This window comes from Fukomys damarensis, unplaced genomic scaffold, assembly GCF_012274545.1.
Source record: "Fukomys damarensis isolate Sample0158 unplaced genomic scaffold, DMR_v1.0_HiC HiC_scaffold_12, whole genome shotgun sequence".
In the NCBI taxonomy this organism is placed as follows: Eukaryota; Metazoa; Chordata; class Mammalia; order Rodentia; family Bathyergidae; genus Fukomys; species Fukomys damarensis.
In genome coordinates, this window is record NW_022900924.1 from 17613041 (window position 1) to 17619108 (window position 6068).

The window sequence follows — 6068 nt, forward strand, 5'->3', positions numbered from 1 at the left end:
TCACTCTCCGTGACCACGATGAAGGACTCCATGCCCAGGCGTAGGCTCAGGGATGAGAGGCCCTGCAGGGCCTCACAGGGCTTCGGGCCTTCGCCGCTGCCATCCTGGGGGGCGGCCTGGTCGCCGCTCCGCTGGCTAGAGACGCACGATGACATTGTGCGTGGGAGGTGTCATTCGCCGCGCCGGGCTCTCCCATCCGCAGCGGGCACCTGCAGGGGCAATGACAGTGGGCAGGGATCTAACTCCTGCCTCAAGAGTTCCTACTTGGGAGGCTGAGGCAGGGCTGCAAGTTCAAGCCTAACAGAGCAACTTAGTGAGACCCTGCCTCAAATTTTAAGATAATAAAACCATGCAGGGACCTAACTCATTAGTAGAGTGCTTGCCTAGCATGGGTGAGCCACTGGTTTCAATCTCCAGCGCTGCCAAAAGATTAATTTTACAACATGTGAATGTTTCCTCAATTTTGTAAAGAGACAGAGGCTGTCACACCCCCTCAGGCTGCCAACCTCTCCCTGGCCAGACAGAATATTAACCTTCCGTTCCTGTTTAACAAAGCCTGCCGGACAAATGTACCAGGAGGAACTCAATGAGTCCGTGCCTGGTTCCTAGACTGGGTGGTAGCTCTGCACCCGTCACGCACATGAGGGGCCTCTGGGAATCAGGAAGGCAGTGGGCGCTCAGGAGAGATTCCATGGGCAAACAGGACGTCACCTCTTGGTGCCACTGTGCACTAGGAGAGGAAGGGAAGTGGGGGGCAGAGCCTGGGCTCCCTGGGGAACCCAGCTGAGAAAAGCATGTCACCCCTCTATGTCAGAACACTTCCCCCACCAAGATTCAATTATTTCATTTGATTTATTTAGAAACAAAGTCATACTATGTAGGCCCGGCTGGCCTCAAACTCAAGGTGATCTTCCTGCCTCAGTCTCCTGAGGGCTGGGATGACAGGTGTGTACCATCCAAAAAGTTAAATGTAGAATTACTCTAGGGCCAGCAATTCCTCTCCTAGGAATACACAATTTTTTTCGAGTATAGTCCATTCATGGAGTAAGGGGGGAGAGGCTCCCCGATCTGCAGGGAATGGACAGAAGACCTGTTTATAGGGCATGTATTTCCTTCTGAGCTGTGAAAATATATGAAGATGGATGGTGTGATGGCTGCCCAGCATGGGGAACACTTAACAGGATTAACTCTGCACTGAAATGAAGAGTGAAACTGAAGATGGGTACGGCAGTACATATCAGTAATCTCAGCACTGTGGGAGGCTGAGGCAGGAGGATTCCAAGTTTGAACCCAGCCTGGGCAATTTAGTAAGACTGGCCTCAAAAATAAAACACTAGGGGCCGAGGATTTAGCTCAGTGGTTCTGCCACCTACCTTGCAAGTGCAAAGACCCGAGTTCGATCCCTGGTATCAAAAAAATAAAACACTAAAAGAGGGCTGCATCCCCAGCTCATGCAAAAGCCCCTGTTCAATCCCTAGTACTGTACTGGAAAAAACCCTCAGAGCCTCAAGTACTTAAAAGTTGCTCTGTCCAACAGTACCTGAGGAATGCCCACTACCAGCTGGGCTGTGTTCCAGAATGTTCTAAGGGGGACTAGTGGCCAAGACTTGCCTACTCCTGTGTGCCCCACGGCCTCGGCCAAGTGCTCCAGGCCCCCAGGACAGGGAGGCTGCCCCCCGCCAGGGAGCCAAGCATTCCTGAAAAGAAAACTAAACCGGGCAGCACCAGGAGAGTCAATGGGGATTTTCTTCTTGCCAACAGAAAAACTGCTTATTGATCTCCCCTGCAAGCCAAGGACACCAAGCCATCCGCTGCCAGTGAAGCTGCTTTTAATCAGTCTCCCTGGCCAGCCAGAGTCCAGTGGCCTCTGGCATCAGCCTTGGCCTTCGAGGTCTGGATGGGGAGGAAGGGAGGAGACTGCGTGGCTCAGACCAGGGTCAGGGCCACTACATGGGATGAGGAACCTCTGGAGCCACAAGACGCAGGGCTGGTCTCCGGCACTGACAGGAGGAGGTGGTCTCGACAGAGGGCGTCCTCTCCCCAAGTGTCCCAAATGGCTCTGAGACTCTGACACGGCTGGATGTGGCAGTGTATGCCTATAAGCCCAGTGCTCTAGGAAGCTGTGGCAGGAGGACCACAAGTTTGAAGCCAGCTTAGGGAATTACAATTTAGCAAATCTGTGTCTCAAAGTAAACTATTTTTTTAAAAAGTAAAATAGTTTTAAAAAGAGCTGGGGATGTAGCTTAGTGTGAAGTCCCTAGGTTTAATCCCCAGTGTTCCCCCTAAAAAAGATGAGATACCAACATTCTCCCAGAAGAAAAAAAAATCATACAAAAAGACAAGAGTTAACATAACCCAGCCAGGCATGGTGGAGCACGCCTGTAATCCCAGCACTCGGGAGGCTGAGGCAGGAGCACTGCTGTGAGTTCGAGACCAACCTGCGCTACACAGTGTTCCAAGTCAGTCTGAACTACATAGTGAGACCCTGTCTCAAAAAACCAAAAAATAAATAAATAAATAAAAACAACATAACCCAGCAACTCTAACCCTGCTGTGGTCTCTGCCAGGCAATCCGCAGGGCAGGCCCCTGCAAGGAGGTCAAGGCAGGCTGGGCGTCCGGTTTCAGGGGCCCAGGTATGCCAACTATTCTGTCTGTGCCTGGGCCTGACAGTGACAGGAGGCCCTGCACTGGCCCAGGCCCTAGAAACACAGGGGCCACCCCCTACCTCCCCACCCCCACCCAGAGGACCAAGGAGACACCAGAGCCTTCCAGCAGCAGATGGCCCCGCTGGTCAGCATTTGGCTCCTTCCTCTGCCAGGAAGCTGTGGCCCAGGCCTGCAGGAAACGCTCACCACTTCCTGGGCTGCACCGATCTCTGCCTACCCCTGCGCCCACCACCTGCAACCAGCTCCTGGGCAGAGAGGCTAGGAGGGGCTGCCCCCAATCTCGGGGCTCAGCATCTCGAGCCTCCCTCATTCTCAGCTCCACAGGACAGCAGAGGAGCCCCAAATAGCCCTGAGGATCTGCCAAGCCAGGGACAAGTCTTTGGGATCATGGCCAAAGCCACACACATCCTCTCTCACCTGGGGAAACAGAGGCCTGAAGAGGCCTGAAAGGAAATTCATTCTTCATTTGTTCCTTAAAGGAGTGGTCACTGAAGGCCTAGCATGTGCAATACACAATGAGACCCCCCTCAAAAAACAAATAAAACAAGGGACTAGGGATTTAGCTCAGTGGCACCACACCTGCCTCTTAAGGGCAAGGTCCTGAGTTTGATCCCAGGTACCCAAAAAACAAACAAAACAAAACAGGAATATAGCCTTACTTGGCAAGAGGTCTGCACAGAGGTATTTTTAAATTAAAATGAGACCGTCGAGGGTAAACTAACCCAACAGGTCTGGCATCCTTATAGGAAGTGGGAGAGAAGTGAAGGAAAGGATAAGAAAAAAGAAGTGAAAATAGAAGGAAAAAATGGAAACAAAGCTTTTGTACATAGGGAGGGAAGTGGGGGAAAGGGATTAAATAAAATTAATTTTTAAAAAAAGGAAGAGGGCCAGGATTTAGCTCAGTGGTGCCCCCGCCTGCCTCACAAGTGCAAAGGCCCGACCGAGTTCAATCCCAGTACCAAAAAAAAAAAGAATTTAAGGAGGACCACAGACAGACAGATGTGGCCATGGAGGCAGAGGCGGGTGATGCTCTCATGAGACAAGCACCGCCCACGGTGGCCAGTGTCACCAGCCTCGGGGAGAGGCCTGCACCCATTCCGTCCAGCCCAGTCTGGGCCTCAGACTTGTGGCCTCCGGAACCAAGACACACAACCCTGCTATTTACACCCAGGGCAGCGGTGTCACCGTAGCCCTAGGACAATGCTGCAGGGCCCCCCCCAGGTGGAGCAGCTGCTGCCTCCAGCCCCAAATGCCCAGCATCTCACACCCCACCCTCCCCACGGCCACTCCCTCATCACATCCTCCCATACTCCCTGAAACCCACAAGTCCCCAGGGACAAGGGCCCGCCCCTGTCAGACAGTGGGAGGACTCAGGCTTGGTCAGGCTCCCCAAACCAAGTCCCCATCGATCCCCAGAGCAAACAAGCTGCAAATGGTGACTTCTGGGTGCCATCCAGCAGTTGGCATGTTGTGCTTGGCACACACCACATTCAGAACTACGTAAATGAAATGTCAGTGCTTTGAGACGGGAGAGTGAAGATAAAAATTACAATGTCCAGAGCTGGGATTTAGCTCAGCGGTTCTGCTACCTGCTTTACAAGCACAAGGACCCAAGTTCGATCCCCGGTACCAACAACAACAAAAATCACAATGTCCAGAGTCTTGGGCTGGGAGTGGAGCTGGCCTGTGTCAGGCCCCGGCCTTGATCTCTACATCTTTCTTGCTTTGAGACAGGGTCTTGCTATGTAGTCCAGGGTGGCCTTGAATTCACTACGCAGTCCAGGGTGGCCTCAAACTCATGGGATTCTCCTGCCATGGCCTTCCAAGTGCTGGGATTAGAGGCATGAACCATCACGCCTAGAATCTTTGAAAAACTCAGGTGCTTGTCAGCTCTGGGCAGGGACACACAACAGCGACCAGGCACAGTCTTCCCTTCTCCCCACGCCTTCTGGCGCTGAGCTCAGCCGAGGGCCATTTTCCAGGCCATCTCACCTGCAGGGACTTGAGCATTCTCGACATTAGTGCTGCAGGGACAGATCACATGACCCCTCCCCAAACCATCATCTCACCAATGAGCGAACCACTCCATCACGAAGTGGTGTCAGGAGAGCGGAGGTCGGTCTGGGGTTTTATCTGTGCACTGGTGCAGGGTGGAGGCCGGGCCCTGTGCATGCTGGGCCAGTGCTGCTCTGAGCTCTTCAGGAAGGACCAGCCTTGCAGTGGCCACATGTTTACCATGAATAAAGTCCAAGCTCGACCACGTGTGGTGGTGCAGGCCTATCATCCCAGCACTTGGAAGGCTGAGGCAGGAGGATCACACCCTGGTCAAGGCCAGCCTGGGCTACACAGTGAATTCAAGGCCAGCCTGAACTACATAGAAAGACCCTGTCTAAAAAAAAAAACCCAAAAAACAAAAACAAAACCTCTGAGGAACAGGAGCTCGGAGTCCATGCACAGTCTTCCTGGGGCCTGGCTGTATCTGAGGGACAGAGAGAAGCCACAAGGTCTCTGAGAGCTCAGAGACAGACAACGTGCCATGGGTGTGACCCTGCCAGAGAGCATGGGATGTGGCTCTGTCTTTGCTATTTACCTCCGGACTCAGAGAACTTCCTGGACGCGCCTGGCACTCCATCAGTGCTGCTGGAGGGAGCGACTCTGAAGGTCAGAAGCTTGTGTAGCTGGCTGAGTCTGCGTCCCTCAGTCAGAGGACAGCAGCCAGCCTGTTGTCTGTCGGAGGCGGCCCGAGGAGCTGCCCACATCCAGCTGAGATGCGTACAAGGCTGGCTGGCACCCACTGCTCTGGTCAGGAGGAGATGTGGGGCCTCCATCAGCTGAATGGGTCTGACTCCAGGCAAGGTCTGGAAGTGGTCACAAGAGTATCCCTCTTTCTGCTGAAGTTAGAGCCTTGAGGACTTAACTCCTGGAGTCAGCCAACCAGGAGAGCACACAGCCTCAAAGAAACTCCACCACAGGAGAAGATGGAGAATAAGGGTTTTGGCACCTTCAAGGGTCTGGACCTACAAGTGTCACAGAGCTGACAGACAGGAAAGCTTCTCCACTAAGCTCCCTGCAGAAGTTCAATTCCTCAGATCCCAAGGCCAAATTACCAGGAGGAAACTGAAGCCAGTGGCCTTGAAGTCAGGGAGGGTGAAGAGACCAGGATGTGTCAGGCACAGAAGGGACTGGGAAGGGTAAATAGGAATAGGACAACCTCTCCCTTCCTTCCACTTCTCCCACTGAATCCTCCCCCATCTGTTGCCGAGTGGAAGCAAGAGGCAGGGAAACAAAAGGAATCTGGATTTATAAGAGAGGAGCAGCCTTCCACACCAACATCCCACGGCTTGGCACCCGCAGGCATCACGCCTGGCCCACCCACGGCCTCGTGCCCTCTTCCCTGCCTT